At 36.3% G+C, this 6,203-nt stretch overlaps 1 protein-coding gene across 4 annotated transcripts in view; it reads right to left on the reverse strand.

The window, feature by feature from the left end:
- LOC107716684 (dnaJ homolog subfamily C member 5-like) overlaps positions 1-1,488 on the reverse strand; it is a 13,087-nt gene extending 11,599 nt beyond the window's left edge. For all 4 annotated transcript variants that reach the window (XM_016523196.1, XM_016523218.1, XM_016523203.1 and 1 more), the window contains exon 1: positions 1,333-1,488. The gene's annotated coding sequence lies outside the window, so the exon portion shown is untranslated. The remainder of the gene's footprint in view (positions 1-1,332) is intronic.
- Positions 1,489-6,203: the final 4,715 nt, after the last annotated feature.

Below are 6,203 nucleotides of genomic sequence, written 5' to 3' on the forward strand. Positions count from 1 at the left end.
GCCGGTGCCGCATGCGCGCACACAGTTAAGCTTTGCTACCTTGACAATGCAGCCTGTTCGTTATCATAATAAAATACAGTCAGTCAAACATATGGGGAAAAAAAACCCACACTGCTCAGTTTAAATATGTAGTAAAAACTGTGCCGTTAAGTGTTATCACCGTACCGCCGTGATGTTATGAAAAACATTTTGTTTTACATGGATAGTGGAATGCGAGTGCAAACATGTTGTATTTTTGATCAAATAAATGGAGCCTTGGTGATGCAAGAGCAGAAGACATCTAAACCTCTATAGAAACAGTACTCTGCTGATTTCTTCAAGGTATGATAGAGCAAGAGATTTTCTACTCAACAAAAATGACAAATGCCTTGGAATTAAAACATTTAACACTTTTAAAGTTTTCATTTTAACATTACTTTAGCACCTTTGTGGGTTAAAAAGACTTTAAAAGGACCAGTGGGTGAGTATGTGTCTTGTCCAACGTTGATTGACAATAAGGTTATAAATAATGACATGTCTCAAAAACTATGATACTACTCAAAACAGCTGTTCAAAAAGAAGTAGAAAACAGTATTTATTAGAAACAGTGATATCCTCTGCTCAACTTCATTGGCTTTCACAATAGTTCTACATCAATAGGTTCGATGCACTTGTCAACAAGAACAGTTGAAGAAAAACACGCGTAAACTCCCATTCGCTGCAAACACATCTGGATTGAGTCCTGTGACGTCATGTGTCCATTGATAATGTTTATTTTTATCCTGCCGTGGATATGCATCTGAGGTATTATCATAGTCATCATATTTACACTACTTGTTGGCTGTTGTAACGGGCGAGTGTCCTTGTAACGTTAAATCTATAATCCAGTCGTAATCCAGTACAGATTCCTATCCCCTTTAGACCTCGTATTTTCCTTCAATCTCACAATTTAACTATAACCTGTTTGGTTTGACCTGGACAAGTGCAACTACAAACAACCTCTAAAGCTCCGTTAACACAGGCAAACATGGAGTTTATTCAACTTTATTCGGGATTATTGGTAAATCTGGAAGGATCTGAGAGGAAAGCACGAGACGCTACTGGCCAATTCACATCTTGGCGTCAACAAAACCACTTCAAATATATAACCTTCAACGGATTTACATTCATTAAAACCTATTATGAAATTCACACACGATGTTGACTGGTTTATGAGTTCATTAAGAATTTGCAATCACTTTTATCGATGAAGCAAAAGGCTGACTAGGCAGTTAGCATTAGCCCGCATAGCCACAATATGAGATTTCGGTTGAATTTGGGCCGCAAATTTAAGCATAGTCGATTAAAACTCACCTTGAACTGGGTGGTAATACGAAATAGCAAATTGTGGCTGAATCATAGAGGACTCAGCCAAATGGTTCTTTAGATATCCTATGTACAGCTCCTCATTGCTATCGCCGCATGTCCTCCCTTGTAAAGCGTAGAGCGCTCCGAAGACGCGCTTGATTATTGGAGTCGACTCTTTAAACCGAGTCTTCAACATGTTCGACTCCCTTGAAAGAGGGTGCGCAGGTGCACGATTGATTCCTTGGCGTTGAAGCTTTAGCGGAATCGACTCTCATTTTATGGATTATGACTGTAGAATTCCATTGGGCGTAATCGATGCTTTGACTTTGATCTACGCAAATGATTCCAGGACCGATTCTATCATGAATAAATGGCTAATATAACCTTTTTAACAGTCAAGGCAAGAAGACACATTAAACGCACCGCACATAAGGAGTAAGCTATGAACGTATGATTTACAATTATCCTGAGTAAATTAATGTGAAAAATAATCAGGCTTTATGTAGTTTCAGTTTTTCAAAATAAAAGACTGAAGCTCTGAGTTCAGTAATGACGTAAATTTGTAGGCACAATTATTATTATTTTACACAAATGTACTCAAAATGATACAAATAATTATTGTACTCAACTGCCAATTTAAAATGTTGTAATGAAAACGATTTCTTTTAAATATAAACGGTTTTACCTTTAGACAAGATGCAAACTGCAAGCACACAATATCCTGTCAATCTATAAAGCAACACATACCCATTTTTTTTCAGTTTGACAGACGTCATTTGTTTTGTGTACTTGCACTTAATGCATATTTTCTTTTATGCATTTTAATTGCTACAGGACAACTTAACTTGAAAGCATTATTAGTGTAAAAGACAAGAGTTAATGTATTAATTTTTACTGTCTACGAACAGTTCAGGTGTTTATATTGATATTCTCTCCCTTCATTTGTACCAGTACATTGCAGTAGAACAACAGAGATATGGAAGAGCAGAGAAAGATCTGAGATTGTATTTTTTATTGTCTAAAAATACAATTACAAAAGTTTTACAATCTTCCTACCATACTGTATCTGCACTAGTATTTGCACAAAGTTGATTGAGTTACAAAAGTCTGGTCCCCTACTGTAATGTCCAAGTGAACATGATCACATGTAAAGATGTCTATATTGTTGTAAATGCACATCATAAAAACAACAGCATTTACATTTATACTATACCAGTCAGAGATGTAGTAGTACACTTGTTTATTGTATAACTGTTTGCTAAATTTTGCTGATTTTGTAGTGAAATGAAGAAACTGAACAACCTGCTATTTTCAAGTGCTACATTAATGCAATTATCTAAGATATTCAGGATGAAACTAGTTTAACCACACTGCACTGTGGTTGCTTTAATGATCGTGTTTTAAATCAAATACTCAATATATATATGGAATTATCTCACAAAATCTCACCAACTGGAACTATATGGAGAGCACACAGAATAAACACCAGTCATGGAATCAGAATGTTGCTAACAAAACATTTCCCTTTACTGACAAATGTCCAAGACTATGATGGTCCCTTCACCGACAGAGCACAGTAGCACCATGTTTCAGATCGCCTACCATGATAATCTGAGATTTCAGAAAAAAGATCCAAAAGTTAGAATAGGACAGTTATCAAAACCGGAGCAACACAACAACATTCTGTTTGGTGATGCTAGTGGCACAGAAATTACACACTTCAGCTCCAAGTGGAAATCTCAACAAGCTAACAGTTTAAGATGACAGAATATTTTTCCCATGTGAACTCACAGTCATGCCATTGACTGTTCCCAGCTCCTCTCGGATTGTAAAGATATCCAGAAGTGCCTGAGTGGGATGTTCTCCAACCCCATCACCAGCGTTGATGTCTTGCAGCACTCTACAAAGCAGAAAGATTCTCTGTTTAGACTGAGGCAACGACCAATCATTTTTAGCAAACACTAAAACATACATAAATTAATTTTAATGATGAAATAATAATAATACAAAAATGCATTATATTGATAAAAAGTGACAAAGATGTTACAAAATGTTTTTCTAGCACAAAATGTTTTTAAAGTTGAAATAAATGCTGTTCTTTTAAACTTTTTATTTAAAAAAATCCTTAGGAATTTATTACATTTGAAAATCTATTTTATTAAATTTTTTTATATCTCACAATATTACAGTTTTTACTGCATTTTGGATAAATTAAATGCAGCCTTGCTGAACATAAAAGTCACTAGTGTACATTCCTTTAAAAATGCATTAACATGTGACACTTCTACAGCTCCAGGTATGGGGTGGCCGCGGAACAATGACATCAGCGTAGCAGCTCATGGTGTTAACAGAATCAGCCAGAGACTCGCCCTTCTGCGTGGAGGACGTGGACTCGCTGAAATGCACCACCGACCCTCCCAGACGGTGCATGGCTGCTGAGAACGAACTGCTGGTGCGAGTGCTCACCTCGTAGAACATGGAGGCCATGACTTTACCCTGGGAGAAGATGAGCAGAATGGAATTAAATAAAGAGTTTATAAGAACTTGTTATTTCATCTGTTTTCAAGACACCAAGAGTTTCTGTTTCCAAGGGCCACAGACGCCCATTCGACTTCAAGTGATCGACTTCAAACTGACACGTCACAGCCAGATTGAACAACATCCCGACTCCAGACTGCTGCTGACTTGAGCAGTTAAATACACCTGCTGGGGGAGGTTTATGTAATGAATGAATTCAGTGACATCTACTCTGTTATGGGACAGAATGACTCTCAGTAATCCAAGCTAATGTGGTCTACAGGTTGAATCAAGTTCCAATCTGCTCATTCCACACTTCCAAATAAGAATTTTGGATGCTGAATTTCATTAACAAGTCTTTTAGTGTGAGACTCACCATCTGCCTTCAGGCAAATAACTTATCCTATCTCTATATATACACTTCTGTTCAAAAGCTTAATTGGGGTCTGTAAGAATTTTTAAAATCTTTTATTTTATTAATGCTCACTAAGGCTGCATCTATTACATCAAAATACAGTAAAAACAGTAATATTTTGAAATATTAGAATTTCAAATACATTTCATGTATTTTAAACTGTAATTTATTCCTGTGACGCTAAGCTGAACTTTCAGCAGCCATGATTTGCTGTTCAAAAAACAGTTATTATTCTTCAATGCTGTCTATCTAAAAATAGTAATATCTTACTAACCCCAAACCTTTGAACGGTACTTCATTTAAAAACAATACTACCTTTTGCTAACATTTTAAAGTATCTTATGACAGAACTCCGTGTGAATGTAATAATCTTTAACTACACATTGTTCCAGTACATGGATAAGCATTCAGTAATTACATTGGCGCTTAAGTCTCATGGGCCATTTGTTCTCACAGTAAGAGTTTTCGATTACAGAACGTACTGACTTATGATTCAATAAGACAAGAACCACTCTGACTGATTCAGTCAGCGAGAGTCATTAGACTGATTCAAACTAATAACTCATGAATTAAAGTCTATGTAAAGCAATATTAAATATGTGTTCTGAGTTTGTCACGCCACAGAAAATGTGTTTTTAACCACCCAGCCAAATTTGAATGATTAAGAAGCAGAGTAAATAAAATAAGGCATCAAAATAAAAAATGTTGATGTCTGTCAGCGCTGAAACCACGCCCATTAGAGGGAAAGCTGGCCCACCAGCGGGTGCAGCAGTGGGGAGGTCTGGGGATGGGGCAGGTTCTGCTGCTGCCCAGCTTGAGGTGATAGGATCCTTGCCAGGGGAGGAGGGTGTGCATATGTATCCACTGGGGGAGCCAATTCTGATAATGGAAGCAGAACAACGTCACAATCAGCAACCAATACATCACTGCCATGTATCAGTAAATCTCACTTTACGGCAATAAACCGGACACCGGCATAAGAGCTCATTGAGATCAACCTGAATCACAAGGAACAGCATGCAAGCAAAACATGGGCAACGCAGGAAAACAGACCATCATGTCTTGTTTTGATTATGCTTGTGTAAAGACTAAAATATGCCCATGAAATGAATCCAGGAAAAAAACACAGATTGGCAGAGAGAACAGAAGCTAAGGGTGGCAAAGCTCTGGTAAACATCACTACAAACGTCAAACCTGCATCATACGGTGCTCTTAATGACACCTCCTCTTCAGCTGCTCAAACATCGAGGCACAAAGTTTGAAAAGAAAAACTGATTAGTAACTGTACAGTTATAATTTTCACAAATTTTTTAGAAATGTTTATTATAATTGCTGATGCAGTTTTTGTGAAATGCTTAGTTTTCCAAAAAAGGGTTTGAAAGTTGGCTGCCTGAAAAACTTGTTGGTAAAAATAATTCCCTAAAAAGTGAAGCTGTATTCTATAAAATGCGTTAATATTATGAAGCAACAGTCCTTTTAATGGTGAGGCAGACTTTAAAATTTTCTTATCCCAACATAATGTGCAATATTATTTATAAAAAATATTAAATAAAAAAAAGATCACATTAGTAATTTTATTTAAATCTGGTTTTAGCCGTATTTTGCATGCATCCAATTTTATATTATTTGTTGTTTATTTCCTAGCTGATTTTAAGGTTTGAAGAACAACATCTCACAGATATTTAGTTCTAAGGTTTTTAAGGCTGTTAAATTGTTACAAGCTTGAAGAAAAAAAAGATTGTTTAAATGACCTTGATCAAATGAAAATAAGGAAGATGGAAAATATGGATATTAATTTTCAATTCAGACACAGTTGCAGAATCATGAGACTTTGATATTGATTTGAAGAAACTATACACATCACATGGACTTTACCCATTGCCTTTTGGGGTTGTATGGTAGATCTTTTGAAACCTGCATATAAAGACATGTCTTGCTTGATATA

Source organism: Sinocyclocheilus rhinocerous, unplaced genomic scaffold (assembly GCF_001515625.1).
Source record: "Sinocyclocheilus rhinocerous isolate Xijiao unplaced genomic scaffold, SAMN03320098_v1.1 scaffold1874, whole genome shotgun sequence".
NCBI classification, from domain to species: Eukaryota; Metazoa; Chordata; class Actinopteri; order Cypriniformes; family Cyprinidae; genus Sinocyclocheilus; species Sinocyclocheilus rhinocerous.